Consider the following 20681-nt stretch of genomic DNA (forward strand, 5'->3'; position numbering starts at 1 on the left):
AATGAACTGTAGCTGTGGGTATAAAAAAAGTTTTTTTTTTTAATTATTTATTGTATTTGTTATTTATATGTGATGAGTATTCCTTAAAAGGAGTGTTTTGCGGAACAATCAGTGTAGAACTATAGCACATCAGGAGTACTGTTTTTGATGTTATGAACAAACACTGCATTTCCTCCATCGGTTAGGTGTACTCCATCATGTCTATAGAAATTGGCCATGTTGAACCGTATGTTTTTGTTTGAAATCCATAATCGGTTGTGGTCTATCATGAATGATGAAACTCCTTTATTAACATTTCTCTGGGATTTCTCAGTTTTACCATTAAATCTGGTGGTCCATCTCCAATTCTGCCTTTGAGTGAGATTGGAAAAGATAATGATTGTGTGAGGAAATAGTTCCATTAGTTTTCCCATGTCTTCTTATCATTACAGTAAGTGACACCCCGTGTACACTCCCCAAATGAATTAGTATGACATCTGTGATCCCTGTACTTCTCAGACTTAACAATTTTGGAAAAACTTGGAACCAATGTATTCCCCCCAATCCAAACCATTCAATTGTAAAATCTCTCAAACCTACGTCCATGTTAATATTTTGTGTCTCACAAAAAGTCAGCAACCAAAACAGTCAAATGTCGCCAATGAGCCACACAGTTTTCAAACCAGCCATAATACCTGCTGTATTTCTCTGTTTCCATTAAAATTATTCCTTGTTTGAATTTCTAGTTGTGTACATGGCAGTAGTGTGGGTGATGTGAAAGTAAGTGTTATTGAATGTGTACATGTTTTAAGGTTTATTTGCAGTGTTGGATGTGTTAGTTAGAATAGTTACTGCTAGTAGATAGTGTTTATTATCATTTGTTTCATCTGCTCTGATTGTGTGGCAAGTATTTGTTTATGTTTTCTTTTTAACTTTCACTAACACAGACCTTCAAAATTAGATTTGTCAATCAGTGGCATTTGCATGTAGGCATTTAGTTTTTTATTCGTGTTAGTGAGATAGAGGGTTTATTTGATTATATTTGTTGTAATTGTAATGCCATTTTAGCTATGAAAGACTCTTGTCTGTTTTGAGTTTTCTGTAAGGTATTTCAGTTGATGGTGTTTTGTAAATTCCTTTTTGTCATTTCTTATTTTTTTTATTTTGTTCTAGCTGTATCATTCTCATCAACCCAGTTGATTTTCACTAGATGTTGGACAGTTAACGTCTGTGAAAGGTCAACCTATATTCACAATATAGTGGTACTGCTGGAGATAGAAGCAGCACATTTGTAGACAGTTTTTGAAAAGCATTTTTTGTTACCTGTCTAGCATTTCTGATGATTCTTGAAATGCAGTGCTGCAGGTGTTTAAAGTCTCTTGGCTTCATTACGAGGCTGGCGGAATGGATTTACCGGCACTGGTAATGGTGCCGGTGCCAGTAAACCCATTCCGCCCTATTACAAGGTTCCCTTGCGGGACCTGCACAGAACTTCTGGTTAGACCAGACATCCTTTGCGGGTCCCGCAAGGGGACCAAGGAGTTAATAGGAGCCATTTTTAGCTCCATCCCCATTCCCATTGAGCCCTAAGGGGGCTCAAATGGGAATGGGGGTTGGTTTTGTGAATGAGGAATTACTGGGTCCTCCAAGGTTGGAATGACCCAGTAATTCCTCATTCACAGGACCCGGACCGGGACACGATTTTGGAGGCAGTCATGGCGCTAATAGCACCATGGCTGCCTCCAAACTAGTAATGAGGGCCTCTGGTTTGTTTCCAGAATTCTCACTGTGGAAATAAGAGAGGCGTGTGGCTGATGGGTTGATATTTCTGCAGGTAATGCTTGAGCCCCATGCATTTTTATTTTGTGGTGCTTGTGTGATTTCTGATAGGCATCATGCACATCTTTGTAGTGGATTTGTAGCAGTGGTTTGCCATTTTGTCAAATATGGCTACTCTCGACTACCCATCCGTGACATTGTCTACACATGCCTTGGATCATGAAAAGATCAGGAGTCTGTAAAAGAGGAGTGTGTGTAGTTGAAGTTGTTGTTGAAGTTGAAGCTTCATTTGCACTTGGTGGTGTTGTTGCACTGGTGGATGGAGGGTGTTAAGGTGGCGCTGGTTTCGGTCTATACAAGGAATGGGCCCATGTGTTTTTCTATCGTGATGCCGTGTGATTTTGAATAGTTATCATCCACCTCTTGTCAATGGACACGCATTGGACGGTTTATCATTATTGATGTTCCTAGGCTTTGAGATGGAACATCAGAAGGACTACAACATAGAGTTTTGTTTCAGAATAGGCAAAGTATGTCCTCTTCATCTTTTCTGGAATAGCATTTTTTTTTACTTTAAAGAAGCGCAACCTGTGAGCAGTGCGTTTCATTCTGGATGTCAATGGATTTGGAGCGCAAATGAGGACATTATCACTGTTGCTATCCAAAAAGTGTGTTTGCTATTCCTTGTTCTCCAAAATTACTTATCCTACCTATTCTATCTTGTTATCCAAGTTTCCTTAACCTTTCCATCCTTTGTCCTGCATGCAACAAGTATAATGTTCTTTGTTTATTTTTACCCAGTTTATATATCCCTGTTGGTTTAATTTACTTATAGTTGTTTATATTGCTGTATGATGTGTTTAAACCAAGTTGGATTTTATCCCAAAGATCCAAAGATTACTGAGTGCAAAGAGAACAACAGTGTACTATGCACCAATGGTGTATCTTAAAGGAGAGTTCCTGGACTTTTTTTTTTATTGTCCCTACGGTTCGGCCATGTGTTTTTAAGCATAACTCGGTAGATCGTGGAAAACTTTCCTATGGACCTTACCCGACTTTTCGTCCATTAACGCACTCGAAATCAGCCGCCATTTTCTGATAATCCTATCACTTGCCGCATCGCCCTGGCTCACCTGCTTTTGCGGCACTAAATCAAATCCCCCGCCCCTGAAACAGACATGATCAAAACATTCATATTCCCCGCCTCTATCCGTGACGTGACTGAGCTGCGTAGGCAAACGCGCCCAGGCGTCTTCTACGCGACTCCACACAGAACCAGGAAATCAACACAGATGAGCTCAAACAACACAGCGCGCCACAATTGGGAATATGAAACTGTACTTTTAAATTAAACCGCAAGATTGTAAATTTGGTAAAGTAAATTTATTTGACATCAAATGTTTTGAGAATATTCAGCGATTAGCATTTTTATTTGCACATGTTCCAAAAAGTTCCGTTTCGAGGCACACGATGTTCCTTTGCTGTACACAGGGTCTTAGATCATCTCACAATACAGCGCCACAATTCGGAATATGAAACAGTGGTTTAAAAGCAAACGGCAAGATTGTACATTTGGCAAAGTACATTTATTTGACATCAAATGTTTTGAGAATATTCAGCGATTTGCATTTTTATTTGTTCACGTTCCGAAAAGTTCGTTTCGAGGCACACGATGTTCCTTTGCTGTACACAGGGTCTTAGATAAATGAATTTTTATTTGCTCTCGATCCAAAATATTTCGTCTTGAGGCAAGCGATGTTCGTGTGCAGTAGACATGGTGTTGGTTTACGATAAAATAAGCTCTTCGGTCGCACTGATAATCGCATGGCTGTTCCAACAACGAGGCACTAGGCCACCACAACGGTCTGTATGTTGCATCTAGCCGTTAGTACCGCGTAAGGGCATACTTGTACTTGGCGATCGTCCCATAAAATGGTCAGGGTGGTAACGTTGTTCACGCGGAGAAGCAACTGGCGGTTAAAGAAGCCGTCCGCCGGTGTCTGGTACTCGTGACACATGCAGTAATGCATGATGTACCTGTTTGAAAAACATAAACAATGAAATTAGTCTCACCATCAGATCTTTATTAAAATTATTCATTTTATATATTCGGTCGGTAAATTATTTCATAGCTAGGACAGTGCAACTGGGTTTTAAACGTCAAGGGGGGGCTGTAGGATACTGAGACAGTCCCTCAGTGCAGGGGTTGACAGGGAGTGCAGGTGGAGAGTGGAAGGGCCCAGGACCGAGATCGCAGACAGTGGACCAGTTGTTGCAGGGGAGAGGGAGAGAGAAAGCAGAAGCAAAGGTTTTGAGGTGCTTCCATAAAAGTAGACGGTTCTCCCCAAGATAGTGTGCGGTACAAAACAACATGCCACATAGAACGAACAAGTACAACTTAACCCGTCTTTAAAGCAACTGTATAGTAATTAAATTGCGGTATAAACTCATCTAAAGAGTTACTTACATTATATTTGCATTTTCCATTGCGTCTGTGCGTAGGGCAGCCCCGAAATACCACTCCTTCTATGCCGACGTTATTTCTTCTAATGAACGAACATGAAATGGCTTTCGTTTCTGAAATTATATTCATTATCGTTTCTTACGTGGTCCAGGCCTGTCAAGGTCAAAATACAATAGAACCTTATTCTGAGTCGTGGGCCATTCTGGCACCCGAGAAAAAATCAAAGCAGCTGACCTTCACTTCGAACGAGCACACATTCCAAGTTAGCTACATTCAGTGTAAGGCATTCTCACAGGACTTGAAATTTACACTCCATCTTTGCATTTTGTCTGCGTGCTTTGCAGCCACACAGAACCATAAATACGGAGAGATTCTATATTTATTGAAAAATGATTTATATTACTGTTTGGTTTAATTTAATGCGCAAATGAACAAGGGTGGAGAGACACATTGCATGTACACTGAGCAATCACTTTTATTTACACAATACATAGATACACATATTCAATGGGCCTGCGACATGAGGAGACTTGAGAGAACAGACAATCAAATTACAATCATTTAAACCGTGATGTGTATTTCTCAATGAGTTCTTCTTTAGGTGGACATGGAACAGATGCAATGTTGGGTGGCAATGCAGTTGTCCCCTGCACAGGTTCGTTCACAACTCCATTTATGTGCCTATCTAGGACGTCAACAATAAGTTTCTCAATAAACTCATATTGCATATCCTCAAACACTGGTTTGATCACCCATTGTTTACTTCTTTTAGTGAAGGCCTTATTGTAGCGAAGCGTCCCTAAAGTTCCGGTCGTCCTACTTTGTTGACGGCCAACATTATGGTTATGTGCCAAGACCGCTAAAAGAGTCCGATTTATCATGCCCTCCATGCCAAAATGCAATCGTTTTGGCCTGTACTTTAGGCACATATTGTGGAACACCTCCAAATCTCCTGCGTGGCAGAATTCCGTGAGTCTCCTCAAAGCTTTTGTTATAGTTTTATCAAATACAATCTTTTCAATGGCTTTGTGAGTGGGTGATGAAGGAATCAACCACTTCTTCTTCCGTGCCTCCTCTGTGGACAAATGGCCATGTTCACAATTGTGGAAATGTTGGTTCGTGTTCCATCGGTGAACATTTGTACAGTGTGGCATTACTGACCGCCATTTTTCCAGTAGAATTTCCAACGACCCTCCACATGTTTTTGAGCTCCACCAAAGATGGTTGCTGATTGACTTGGACCACTGTGAAATACCTTGCAATTCTTTTTTTTTACCTGCAGCCGACAATTTTTTATTGATTGATTTTGCAAGATGCCAAACGTCAAATTGGTGATTTATATTTTTGTACTGTTCTCTCATTGTCTTGGCAATTGAAACGTGTCTGTCCGTGGCTATCAGGTCGATCACCATTCCCCGCGATTGTAGTTCTTGCAATGATGCTACAAAGCCAACTTTCTCCATGGCCACTGAGGATGTACTTTGTGACATCTGCACGACCACCGAACTCACAATTTTCTTACTTTCCATGTCCTGAAAGTGGTAGGTGCAGTACTTGGCTGAAAATCCTGGGCTGTTGCACTGTCCATCACCGGCTAGCCTGAACCGTTTGCCCGCGAATGTACTATCAATAGACATTTTTTCCATTCTCCAAGCTTCGCTAATGGCTGGAAATAGATAATCGGTTTGGTATTTGTAGAACTGAGTTTTCGCAATGAAATGGATTCCCACAAACTGAAAGAAAGACTCTAATTTTTTAAAACTTGAACCACTAAAAAGTGCAGCCGCTGCACAAAGTAGATTGCCTGCTGGCAGTTGTCCCAGCATAGGTTGTGCAGACCATGTGAAAGGATGATATTTTGTACAGGTGGCATGTATTTTAAGGTTAGTGCCTCGAATTGCACGAGTCACATTAATCAATGGCTCCCCACATACTTCCCCACCTACCAAATGCCCACATTTAATCCGAATAATAATATCAATCAAACAACTATCGAATACAATGAATTTGGCCTCTTTCCTTATACTGTCACTCTGCATCCCAGCTGGTTCGGCCTGTAACGTTGAGGACATGTCACTCACATGAAAGGTAGAATCTCTGATATCGTCTTCCGCTATGTTCAGTGATATTGATGGTGTTTCATTGTCGTCTACTTCATTCTCTTCCATTGCAACATCTGTTCCTTCTCCGGCGATGGGTGAATAAAACAATTTCTTCAACTTTCTCGCCGTCTTAGTTTTTGCGGGTGTGGATTCTGTGAATTGATCTCCGACTGCATCCGAACTACCAGGAGGACATTCACTATCAATGGCTGGTGGTGGTATAGCTCCGTTGTCAATCACTTCATATTCTTCCCATTGGCACGATGCTTCTCCAGTCTCAAGTCCCTGCCAAAAGGTTTGACAAGCAACATCTCTCGTTCGCTTCACTGTCTGTGTAGATCTAGTTCGTACACCCACTCGCAACTAGAGGACAGATTGGAAAAGGGGTGTTCAGTTTAAACACAACTTACAGTATTGAACTATTAACAGTGAAAAACAACATAATATAGTGACCAGGACACTAACCTTCTTTTGCTTTCTTTTCTTTGAAACTTTCTTGCCTCGAACTTCAACATCAGGACGCTGTTGCTCCGACTCGTGTGTGCATGTCTCCACTTCCTCTTGCGCTGCAACGACTATGTTTTCCTGATAAGCACATCCATCACGCACTGACGCTCCATGGACTCCCTGAAACATAGAACTTTCATTAGTATGTATAATAATATCGAAAACACAAAATGTACTTGGGGACCAATACCCACGTACATCTCAATAGCAAAACACGAATGAACGCTTTGTGTAGAACATTCAAACGACAATTATTCACGCATTGTTGATCTAGTTAGATGGAACTGTCAAGATCCATACCTCGGGCTCCTCATAGACTTCCATTGATGATATTATTGAAGATGATGCTTCAGTGACTCCCTGAAACACAGTAATTGCATTAGTATGGTTTTCTATTTTGATAAAAAGAACAGAAAGTTTGTGCAGGCGTGAACGGCTCATCTAAATAGACCTGCACAAATGATCAGTTGTCTAAAATAAATAATGGATATCTAAATATGATTCGATTTGCTCGATCGTTGGAAGTGTCACCACCCAGAAATCTGCATCAACTACTAGGGGTGATGTTCTTGTAGAAGAAGCTCCGTCATCTCCCTGACACATAGTACTTGCGTTAATAAAGAAGGAAGTATAGCGGATGTAATCAAGTCATATGATCTCGCTTGATCGAGCTGTCAGTATCCATACCTCGAAATGCATAAGAACATCAAGGGACGATGTAACTGCGGTGCACACTTCTGCAAGCTGTTGCGCCGACCCGTAACTGCACGCTCCCCCTTCTTCTTGGACTAATGCTCCATCGACTCCCTGAAACATAGGACTTTCATTAGTAATGAACACAATATTGAAAAAAGAAGACACATAGGAGGGCGACGACAGAAGGACATATCAATGGCTAAAAACGAAAGAAACATTGTGTGTAACAATCACGCTACAAGAATGCAAGATCTGATGATCTCCATCGATGGAACTGTCCTGAAACGTACCTCGAGCATCTGAGTGACATCAACGGTAGTCGTCAATACGTTGGACTCCTCAGCATCTCCCTGAAAGACAGTACTTGAATTATTTTGGATAACAATAATTATAACTGAAAACAAAGACTAGAGGACGAGTACAAGGGTGTACCATTAGGTAAAATAATTACACGATAAATTAAAACTATTGATTTACATGCCTAAAACAAGTCAGTGGCAGAATAGCCAAGTAATATTACCCGATAGGCGCTTGAAGTGGCTGATGACTGCAATAACGACACGGATGGAGAATCTTCCGCCTTCATATTGAGTGGATACATAAATGGGGAAATTATTGTTAGCTAATGCTACACACTACCGCAAGGCCGAGAGATAAATACGTAAACTTGACTCACCAGTGGAGGGATGTGGACGAATAGAGTGGGAATAGCGGTTGAGAGCAATTTTCGCCTCGCTCGCGGTGTGTTCTTCTTTATTAGCAATGATGTGGAGTACATGTCAGAGGTAAAGTGCCTGCTGCAGATGCGGTATCGATCACCCCTCTTGTCCGCAAAGACTTCTAGGACTCTACTTTCAAGCTCAGAGGGTGGATATCCGCAATATCGGACCCATTCTCTTATCTGATCTATTGTCTTAGGGAAAACATGCATTATAGTACCTTCAGATTTATTATGGGTCTTCGAAGGACAACCGCCAATGGAACAGGCAGGCATTGTGGAAAGTTCTGAAAAGTAAAGATCAACAATTCTCTATGAATACCAATGTGTTAAAAAATTAAATACATAAAAGGTTCAATGCAAGGTATGTTTTGGTTTTTGGAACTATACACGGTATTCACATGCGGATAAGTATTTGAATAACTTTAAAAAAATACAAAAATAATTTGACTAAACTCAGAACATGTGACTAGTTCCTTGCATGTACTGTCTTGAACGAAAAGAAATTGGACGCAAAATGAGTATGGTACATGGCCTTACCTTGACGAGCAAACAGTTAGATGCAGGGATCAGAGTAGTTTCTTGTCGTAGAACAGGGAGCAGTTCACAGGTTGCAAACTGATGAGTTTGCTCAAAGTGGTCACGGAAGTTCACAGAGACGAAGAGCAGACAACCAGCACCTTCACGGGTTGACTAGCAAAGCGCAAAGAAGTTCTCATTAGAAATATGAAGTGGGTTATAAAGAATTCGAAACAGGGGTGTGTTTGTGAATGAATGACGTGTGGGGAGATGCTTGGCAGGAGACACGGGGTCTGGCGGTAGACATGGGAACAACAACCCATGCTCTATAGACCACTTTGAAGTGTACATGGTCTTTGACACCTCTTGGCCTTTATCGCTCCCTGACAGCTCCACTTGCCAGCGCAAGTACCCCGGTGCGAACTGCCTTTGATAGGGCGGGGGGTGGATTGGGGCGGTGGTCGTGCAGACAAGACACAGGAAGACTCGTGAATGGAGACACACTTATGTGGATTGCAGGGGGCCGTCCAGCGTGAGGGGAGATGCTTGGCAGGAGACACGGGGTCTGGCGGTAGACATGGGAACAACAACCCATGCTCTATAGACCACTTTGAAGTGTACATGGTCTTTGGCACCTCTTGGCCTTTATCGCTCCCTGACAGCTCCACTTGCCAGCGCAAGTACCCCGGTGCGAACTGCCTTTGATAGGGCGGGGGGTGGATTGGGGCGGTGGTCGTGCAGACAAGACACAGGAAGACTCGTGAATGGAGACACACTTATGTGGATTGCAGGGGGCCGTCCAGCGTGAGGGGAGATGCTTGGCAGGAGACACGGGGTCTGGCGGTAGACATGGGAACAACAACCCATGCTCTATAGACCACTTTGAAGTGTACATGGTCTTTGGCACCTCTTGGCCTTTATCGCTCCCTGACAGCTCCACTTGCCAGCGCAAGTACCCCGGTGCGAACTGCCTTTGATAGGGCGGGGGGTGGATTGGGGCGGTGGTCGTGCAGACAAGACACAGGAAGACTCGTGAATGGAGACACACTTATGTGGATTGCAGGGGGCCGTCCAGCGTGAGGGGAGATGCTTGGCAGGAGACACGGGGTCTGGCGGTAGACATGGGAACAACAACCCATGCTCTATAGACCACTTTGAAGTGTACATGGTCTTTGGCACCTCTTGGCCTTTATCGCTCCCTGACAGCTCCACTTGCCAGCGCAAGTACCCCGGTGCGAACTGCCTTTGATAGGGCGGGGGGTGGATTGGGGCGGTGGTCGTGCAGACAAGACACAGGAAGACTCGTGAATGGAGACACACTTATGTGGATTGCAGGGGGCCGTCCAGCGTGAGGGGAGATGCTTGGCAGGAGACACGGGGTCTGGCGGTAGACATGGGAACAACAACCCATGCTCTATAGACCACTTTGAAGTGTACATGGTCTTTGGCACCTCTTGGCCTTTATCGCTCCCTGACAGCTCCACTTGCCAGCGCAAGTACCCCGGTGCGGGCGGTGGTCGTGCAGACAAGACTCGTTTGCCGTAGGGCCTCACCAAGGAGAGGCCATCTAACTGCATGTAAGAGGCAGGCTGCAGGATCTAGTACATGGAAGGCAGGGGGGTGAGTTTATAAATACCTCAGCCTCCCAGGAGAATATATGGGTGCAGTTCACCCTGGAGACCCTGAACAAAGTGGTGTGGTAAGTATTTTTGGGGGAGGAGGCAAGGCCGGGAGGCTTGATGCCAACCCGCAAAATAACATATGTATGTCTGCTGCATATGGGTTCAACGGTTATGTGGATTGAAGGTGGGCTGCCAGCGTGAGGGAGGATGCTGGCCGGAGACATGTGGTGTGACAAGACAAGGCACAGGAAGACTATTCAATGGAGACACACTAGATTCATTTAAAAAATCAAAACAACCATTGTTAAAATATATGTTGGGTTTTATTTTAGATCTTAATTTCAATTGAACATAAATAATAAACATTACACATTGTAAAGTTGCGGTTGCAGCACATCCCGGGAAAAGCCGCGGTATTGTCCACTGTCGCTGGGGAAATGTTGTCTAATGGCAAGTACCGCACAGGCAGGTATTACTCTCCGAACGCGGTGTCCGAGCCTCCCGTGAAGCCACCAAGTGAAGCAACGATAGGCCACCAGCCTGTACCACCTGTGAAAATGAAAGATGCAAACTGTATTAAAATGACAACTTTCTTATCACTGTCGATTCAGGTACAAAAATGTCATTCTGCTTTGAAAAAAATTCTATCTAGAAAATGCACAACATGGAACCAATTTACATGCATTCGAATGATATGTAGATGTAGTTTTATATGTGGGAGACGACCATGAAATAGTAGTGGCATCACTGACATCACAACCAGAGTATACTTACTCGTTACTCGGATTACGCGGACGAACAGTGCCGCAAAGTTCGTGCATAAGCACCATCATCATCCTCAACACTGTCCGTGAGAGGCAGGCTTCCCTGAACTCTGGCAGCTCGGTGATGCATTGCGGACTTGGCTCGCCTTCCGAAATGTAGGCCAAGCACCCGGAATTTTCACGGCAGCAGCAGTTCTCCTCCTCAGTTGGCATTAGCTCGCAACGATTGCACGTGCACCAGGTGGAGACGCCGTCCATGCGACATGGTCCAGGCTCTTCATCCGTTGACTGGTCCTCCCAACTGCCGTCCGAATCCCCATCGTTTTCGCGTGCTTGCCTTTCCAGTAGTTCTTCCTCGGTGTACTCGGGCTCGTACATATACGGCATTATTGTAGCCATTGTGTGGTAAAGAAAGTAAAATAATTTATAGCGGTGGTACTGGTATCTGTTCACACGGGCTACAATCAACGAAGGTAGCTGACCAGAGCACAGAAACGAGTCACAGAATACTCAAAGTAACACAGCGAGAGTAATGGAATCGAAAATCTGCTGCTGTGTGTTGTGAAACGGTGTGTTTATACTTATTGAGGAAAGAGACGTCCTGCCGTTTCCATGGCGACACTTCATTAGCTGAGGCGCAGCGATTGTTGACACGAAACGTGCTTTGGCGTTGGGAAATGGGCGGTACGCGTCTGCTGATGTCAGCCTCGGGGGCGGGGGATTTGATTTAGTGCCGCAAAAGCAGGTGAGCCAGGGCGATGCGGCAAGTGATAGGATTATCATAAAATGGCGGCTGATTTCGAGTGCGTTAATGGACGAAAAGTCGGGTAAGGTCCATAGGAAAGTTTTCCACGATCTACCGAGTTATGCTTAAAAACACATGGCCGAACCGTAGGGACAATAAAAAAAAAGTCCCGGAACTCTCCTTTAATTAGTGCATGTGATTTACTGCATACAAAATACGAGGGTCAAAAAAAGTGTGCGTATCAAATTGTGTCTATTAAAGTGTGTGTGTCATTGAACTGATTATGTTTTTTTTTTCAGATAGAAGGATATTTTTATCTTTTTTTAAACGTAGTTGTATAACCGCGACTACGTTTCAGTCCAATGGGCTGTTGGATGTTGGAGGCGCAGTTTACTGCAGCAATGACTGGGAGGAGTCCTAGTTGCAGTTTTGTACTGTAGCTGTGGCTATAGATATAATGTGTAAAAAGTGCATTATTTACATACTCTTTTTTTACTATGTATTCTGTTTTTAATAGTTTGCACTAAGTTTATGAAAAGTAACACATGCAATAGCATAGCCACGGTTATTAGATGTGGGGCATCAGTGGATTTTCGGTAACTGCGGCTATACATTATTTCAGGAGAAAAAAATTAAATGTGGATTTTTTTAAGATGTATTAAGTGCAGTGTTTGTAACATTTGAAATACCTTTTATTCAATAATAATGAATATAAGTGTACATACCTGAAAAGGGTAAATCAATATTCAAACACAAGTTGTTGAAAATGTGTTTATTTGGGGGGATGTGGTTGTGGGTTTTGTTTTTATTTTAGTTGGAACACTTGATACATCTTCTTCTTTAGCCCAATTATCTGGATTTTTACTGTCCATGATTTGTCTTAAATTTTGAATGTCCTTTTTCATTGATTGTATTTCTTGTTCAATATTAAGTGATAGTTCTTTTAGTTCTGTTAAGGAATCCATAATTATATTTGTGGGCACTTGTTGTGGTGCTTCCTGCTTGAATCTTCTTGAGACTTGAATGACTCTTAATCTGTTTGAAAATATTTAAAATATTTTGAAACAATTGAAGATATAATACATTTTAAAAATATTTGTGTTGACTGCGAAGACATTTAAAAGTAGTTAGATAACCTATATTTGTTTGGCTACTGATGTTTGTTCAATAACATATTATTGTTAGTTTAATTTTACATAAATATAAAGAATGTACTAAAAAAATCCTGAATGGGATGTATTTTATTTCGGTTCCTTTTCTTGAGTATCTTCTTTTTTAATTTCTTCCTCTGTAGGATAGTTTTCCTCCAGCCACTCCATGTAATTTTCCATTGTACTGTGATAGACACAAATACTGCTTGTCACCTTAGATATTAGAATAAGCAATAGAGGAAGAGTACATGAGGTCAGAAGGTGGAATTTCTAGTATTTACTATCTGATTGCTTGTTTAGTGTCTGTGTGGTGGGTGGCTGCCAATAGGATATCAAGTACATCAGATCCTGTTGAATGTTGAACCTATCAGAGTATGTATTTTTTTGAGTCATGTTTATACATGCCAATAACACTGTAGATTATATTATATTCTTATATTAAGAGTGTTTCTACATAGTACATTTTTATTGTTTGAGGGTGAGGTGTACTTTTAGGAGATATTGATGTTTTTGGTGTATATTTATTGTTTCATTGGATATTTGAAACATGGAGCCAATTTCAGAAGGAGAGCAATCTCTTTGTTCAGAAAATTGTGGAAAATGTGTGGATTTTGAGAACGTGGTTAATAGTGATGTTGAGGACATAGGTGAGTTTTCAAAGCATTGGCTTACATTTTTTTTTTGGTTTTATAATATTATTAGAGTGTTTGAAATGAGAGGTATATGCTGAGATGATAGAAAAATATTTTGACAGGGAGCACAGGTTCCTTTCTCTTTGGGAAAAGAAACATTAATTAATTATATAAAGAAAGGGCACAGATAAGTTATTCAAAGTTTTTGAATCATCATAGAGGTGAAGAGTATTTCTCAGATTGAACTTTTTTTTGGGTGATATGTTGGTAAAAGAATCCAAAGTCTCATTAAAGAGCCACCCAGAGAACTTTTTAAGTATATTGGAAAAGGAAAATAACTTTGAAGCCTTTTTTTTAAATAGCCACATTTACGATAGCAGCCAATGAAACATTGTGTCCTTTCAGATGCATTATAACCACTTGAACCAACCATAAAATGGGTTTTAGCCATGGGTACGAGCCAGCAAATGGTATGTTGTGTATTTTTGGTGGGTGTAGCCACGTTTATAACTATCACCTTAGCCGCGGGTATAACGATTCCAATTTCTATGCATTGATCATGTTGCTCCATTGATTATGCACTGCACAATTTCACATGTGTTTGTGATTCCATGCCCTCATGTGTACCTTTTTGTTATAATTGTTACAGCTTATCAATATGTCTTTTTGAATCTGTAAACATGTTACAGATAGCTACTACAGATAGGTGGTTGACTCGACCAGCGGGTATGGATGCTCCAATCGCACATCGCACTTTGTGGCGGTCTTTGATAGCTGCAGGTATGAATCCCTTTGCTGTACCCGCTTTTATAGCTGGTTGTATTTTGGGACAGTGATCGTATTATATTATGGATGTTTTAGCTCAGATTTGTACATATGTTTCTGTTTGGATGTTCTCACCTGAATGCTAATGTGAATTGATTTTGAAATCTTCGTAATATGTGTTATTGAGTGCATTTAAAAAAAGTGTACGTGTAACCACGTCTATTAGTCAGTTTTCAATGAGTAACTAAGGTTATTATAGCCACGGTTATGTTATTTGGAAAAATTGGGGAAAAATAAAAGATTTTATTTTAATATACTGTGTAAATATTGTATAAGTATTTTTTGAAGGATTGTTTTGGGGTTTATTGATTGATACAGGTTGTAATACAAATGGGTTTGGCATTTTATTTGTTTCCTTTCTGCAGTCCTCTTTTTGTGCTATTGATTTGTGAAAGCTATGAAAGTGATCTTTTTGGGAACTTTTGACAGTCTGATCTGATCCCAGAACTGAGAGTGTGCACATGTTCTGCGTTTGGCTATGGTGAAGATCTATTCATTATATGGTGCAGTTGAAGGTGAGTGTGTAGAGGAGGTCCCAAATAAAGCCTGCACTCCAGACGCCCAATTTGAAGTACCAGGAACGTTCACACCAAAATATGTGATATATGATGAGCAGATAAATCAGATGAGAGCCGTAGCAAGGCTCTGCCCAGTACCTATCAGAAGAGCAACACCTATTGAAGTACCGATACCAAGAAAACCATGGACAGTGAGGTATCCATTAAGGAAACCTTACCAGCAAATGAGACGAAAGGAAGATTGCCTAAGTACAGTCCCAGAAGAAACCACAAAGGTCTTAATGAAAGACGAATGGTGATGTCATGAGGACCCAGACTGATGTACAAGTAGAAGAAAGGACAACCCAAGAATGACACCCAGAGAGTAAGGGGCTGATTCATGGAATTATGTGCACCGAAAAACAGAGATATGTGCGCTATTCTGCCCGCAAATCCCTGTCTAACAAATGGGGATTTGCGGTCAGAATGGCGCATAAATCTCCCCGTTTTTCAGCGCACATCATTCCATGAATCAGCCCCTAAATGCCACGAATAAAGATATTGTGAATGATGTTTGAGTCACTTTATCACTTAATTATGAAATGTGAAAGCTTGACTGTGATAAGAACTAAATCTTTTAAATCTTTTAATAATGCTATTGACAAGATGTATATTACTGAATTATGGATGTCTTTTATGAGAGGCAATGATATTAATCTAATTTACCATCTTGTCGTATTTTATGTAAAGATTGTGGCGATTTTAAAATGTATTGAATAATGTATTTTAATGTGTAGTTGCTTTTTGTATTTAAGAACTGTGTAATTTTAGATTTTTGTATGATTACTTGTATATGATGTATGTTTTGTGATATATAAAGCCTTGTGGCTATAAATATATCTAATTCAATAAATAAATAAATATTATATTATGGATGTTTTAGCTCAGATTTGTACATATGTTTCTGATTGCATGTTCTCACCTGAAGGCTAATCTGAACTGATTTTGAAATCTTTGTAATAAGTGTTATTGAGTGCATTTAAAAAAAAAGTATGTGTAACCATGTCTATAAGTGGGTTTTCATTGAGTAACCCGGGTTATTATAGCCAAGGTTATGTTATTTGGAAAAATTGGGGAAAAATAAAAGATTTTATTTTAATATTCTGTGTAAATATTGTATAAGTATTATTTGAAGAATTGTTTTGGGGTTTATTGATTGATACAGGTTGTAATAAAAATGTGTTTGGCATTTTATTTTTCCTTTCTACAGTCCTCATTTTGTGCTATTGATTTGTGAAAGCTATGAAAGTGATCTTTTTGGGAACCTTTGACAGTCTGATCTGATCCCAGAACTGAGAGTGTGCACATGTTCTGTTTGGCTATGGTGAAGATCTATTCATTATATGGTGCAGTTGAAGGTGAGTGTGTAGAGGAGGTCCCAAATAAAGCCTGCACTCTAGTCGCCCATTTTGAAGTACCAGGAACGTTCACACCAAAATATGTGATGTACGATGAGCAGATAAATCAGACGAGAGCCGTAGCAGGGCTCTGCCCAGTACCTATCAGAAGAGCCACACCTATTGAAGTACCGATACCAAGAAAACCATGGACAGTGAGGTATCCATTAAGGAAACCTTACCAGCAAATAAGACGAAAGGAAGATTGCCTGAGTACAGTCCCAGAGGAAACCACAAAGGTCTTAATGAAAGATGAATGATGATGTCATGAGGACCCAGACTGATGTACAAGTAGAAGAAAGGACAACCCAAGAATGACACCCAGAGACTAAGGGGCTGATTCATGGAATTATGTGCGCCGAAAAACGGAGATTTGTGTGCCATTCTGCCCGCAAATCCCTGTTTAACAAATGGCGGGCAGAATGGCGCACAAATCCCCGTTTTTGAGCACACATAGGGCCTCATTACGACCCAGGCGGTAAGTATTGAACATTACCGGCATGGCGTAATGAACGTTTACGCCGTGGTCCGATGGCGTAAAGAGCGGAACATTCCGACCCATCTCGCACGAGCATTACGCCATGCCGGTAATGTAAATTACGCCATGGCGTAAATGACCCTAAAACGGCCCCTACCGGCACAGTACGCCGCGCAAGGTGCACTACCGCCACCCATCATAGAGGCGACCGTAGTGAGCGGTCACCGCAGTTAGCGGTGACCGTAAATAAGCGCAACCGGAAGTAGCGTCATCGCGGCGGAACGGGAAAGAGCACGGTGGCCATTTTTAAAAACACAATCCATTGCCATTCTCCCCAACCATTCTACATCCGACCCTGAGACCTGTCCAAACCCATAACCCACCCAATTACCAATCTGAAAATGCCCAAAGTTGTTAAAAAGCATGCGATCGGCAGCGCCAGGACCGCTTCTCCCGGGAGGAACTAACCATGCTTGCTGAGACCCTCCAGGACAATGCTGCGGTGGTCTTCTCTACGCAAATGTCCAGGCCGGCAATAGCCAAAAAGAAGGCCATATGGTCCCTGGTGGCACAGCGTGTCAGTGCGGTGGGGAGTGTACCCCGCAACGCACAGCAGTGCAGAAAGCGGTGGGACGACCTGAGGCTCTGCGTCAGGAGCATCCTGTCGGCGAATAGGAACCTGGGCACGGCAACCAGGGGTGGATATGATTCCCTCATCAAATTGCAAGCATGGGAGGAAATCTGTGCATCCACCATTGGAATGGAGAGCATACAAGGAGTCGGAGGGATGGAGAGAGGAGTCCCGACATCAGGAGATGCAGGTCGGTGGCTCCAATCAAGCCTTGCAAAAATCACCAAAGTCCAATCATGTGAAGTACTATGTTGCCCCATAGTGCAAATGCAACACATCAGCAGGAGACTGCCCACAGACACATCCGAAATCCACCCTGTACACATGCAGCATGCACACCCTAACTGCCGGCCCCCACATACCACCATGCTACTTCCACACAAAAGGCAGACAACCTGTATGCCCCTGACTCAAATGTGCTACATGTACCTACTGGTAAGATGTAATTTGTCACAATGCACGCACAATGTCCGCAGACCCATCAATAACACTCTCCCTCCTTTGCTCCACCACAGGCTCTGATTCAGACCTCCAGGATGAGGACACCACTGCCTCCACAGCCACCAGGAGGGCCAGGACAAGTGTGCCTAGGCCGCAAGCCTCCACCTCTGCCGTCCCGAGGAAAACACCCCAGCAGCCACAAACCCTGCCAGGGGAAGAGGACAGGGCACTGACAGCCACCACAACTGTCACCACAGAACCAGCAGCAGCAGCGCACATGACACACACCGTGCCCACCGAAGGGACAGGCTCTGCTGCAAGCAGCACCCTTGGTGAAATTGCTGCCATAGCAGCATCCTCCGACAGTGAGACACGGAGCATCAAGGAGATTGATGATGGAAGCCCCACTGCCCACCCACATTCCCCCTACACATCCCTAAGCCCCCTACAGGCGGATGCCACACAGGGGCAGTTGGAGGCCGAGGATTGGCCAGCCACCCCATCCCCGCTGCCGGAGGTGAGCAGCCCAATGGGCATGCCAATGCCATTGGCCATGAGCCAGAGGAACCAGCAGACCCTGGATGAGATTGTCACCCAGCAGCAGCAGCTATCCACCCTCCTCAATGAACACATTGCAGAGTGTGGGGGGGCAAGGGATGCCATGGAGAAATACGCAGACAGAGTCACGGCTGCCATTGAGTCCTCCACGAAGGACATCTGCACAGAACTTGCCGCTGTGCGGCACGTCCTCTCAGAACTGGTGCAGACCATTCGGGACAGCCGTCCAAATGTGCAGCCAGGACCGTCCTTGTCAACCAGTTCGGCACAGAGCAGCCCCATCTGCAGATCAGGGAGGTACCTGCGCAGCACGAGCAGGGGTGCCCCGGGGGCCAGGGGAGGGGACTGTCATTAGTGCCTGGACAGTGGAGAAGAACTACATCACACACTGCTGCACAGACTGAACCACACCTTCGTAGGGATTCCAAGGGGCAGGGGGGAGTGGGTGTGTTGGGGTGTTCAGGGGGGAGGGGGGAGAGGGGAGTGGGTGTGTTGGGGTGTTCAGGGGGGAGGGGGGAGCGGGGAGTGGGTGTGTTGGGGTGTTCAGGGGGGAGGGGGAGGGAGGAGTTAGTGTGTCATACCTTTTCACTATTATAATACACTTTATCGTTTAGCACAAATCCAATGTGTGGACATTGCTCATTGCGTATGTGTGCTTTATTGTTGTACAGTCCACAGTGTGCATGTCCCGGAGACACACAGTGCCCCAAGTGCCGTCTCCATGTTACACACACCCGCCGAGTGTGCTAGAAGCATTGGTCAATGAGATTCTGACACATTTCACGCCCCTCCTGTGCATCGCTGCCTCCTTGAGGTGCTGCCACATCCCCACCCTCCTCATCCTCATCGTCAGGTGGTTGCAGTTCTGCGTCAGGGGGCAGGGGCACATTTTGTCTGACGCACATATTGTGTAGCATGACACATGCCATGACCATCTTCGCAACCTTCTCATTGCGGTACTGGAGTGCCCCGCCAGACCTGCTGATGCAGCGGAAACGTGCCTTCAATAGGCCGAAAGCCTGCTCAATCACCACACGGGTACGTGCATGGGCACGGTTGAAGTCCTCCTCATGCTGGTTCTGTGGGTTCCAGACTGGTGTAAGAAGCCACCTCTTCAGGGGATAGCCTGCATCACCTGTATGTGGGCAACAATGTATGTGTCAGGGATGAGATTGATTTCTGAACATGACGTGCCACCATGCCTTGCATTCAACTGTAACTTTGCACCACTTTTAGTTGCGCTAATGGATTCACACTATGCAACCGGTAAATGTTCATGGCTCTCATGTACTCTTTTGCATGCCAAAACACAATGTATGCAGGGGGGGCAAGTTCCTTGTGAGTGCCCATCCAGTGTGTACGTTCAGGCCGTTTCTTTAGGTGACCTGGCACGTGTCCTGTGAGGTTAACGCTCACATGATCGCAACATTGCTGTCTGCCTCATTATGACCCCAGTGAACAATACTGATGTCAATAGGGACAGTTTGTGGGCCTTGCTGTCTGTGTTGTGGTGCATTGATGTTCCAGTCCATCATGTGCCTCCTTTGGGCACAGTTATGGGGACAGGCCTTTCAGTAGATGTGGTTTGGTGACGTGCATGTAGGTGCATTTCATTGGAGTCAATGTGGTCACATTTTGTACAATGCACTTGCAGATGGTTGTGTCATGGTTGGGACACACCTTCATTCACATGTTAGGGCTGCTTAGGTCAGGCATCACGTATACAGGTGTCAGATGACGTAAGTGCTGCCTCAGGGTATGATCTGGCTACTGCTAGTCGCAGCCAGGTGAAGTGTGCATCATTCCCCCCCTTTCTGCCAGGTGAAGTATGCATCATCCCCCCCCCCTTTCTGCCAGGTGAAGTATGCATCATCCCCCCCCCTTTCTGCCAGGTGAAGTATGCATTGGTATTTCGATCACCTACCCACTTCACATTTCCATGCTCATGACATGAGACTCACCGAGTAGCCAGGATCTTGGCCCTGCATGTCGCTCCATGTAGCGTGGTATTGTGGAGTTACGCAGGACCATTGAATCATGGGTTGATCCGGGGAATCGGGCACAACAATGTGTGAAGATCCTGTTGGAGTCACAGACCATTTGCACATTGATTGAG

The 20681-nt window shown here is 43.6% G+C and overlaps 1 long non-coding RNA gene across 1 annotated transcript; it reads right to left on the reverse strand.

Annotated features, from left to right (window-relative positions):
- Positions 1–3119: 3119 nt before the first annotated feature.
- On the reverse strand, positions 3120–4299 carry LOC138515581 (uncharacterized). The gene is made up of 2 exons (XR_011282085.1): positions 4226–4299; positions 3120–3795 (listed from the first exon to the last, which is right to left on the reverse strand). It is a non-coding gene; the product is annotated as an uncharacterized lncRNA (long non-coding RNA).
- Between the last annotated feature and the right edge of the window lie 16382 nt (positions 4300–20681).

The sequence above is a fragment of the Ambystoma mexicanum genome, chromosome 6q, assembly GCF_040938575.1.
Source record: "Ambystoma mexicanum isolate Mex_15411 chromosome 6q, UKY_AmexF1_1, whole genome shotgun sequence".
In the NCBI taxonomy this organism is placed as follows: Eukaryota; Metazoa; Chordata; class Amphibia; order Caudata; family Ambystomatidae; genus Ambystoma; species Ambystoma mexicanum.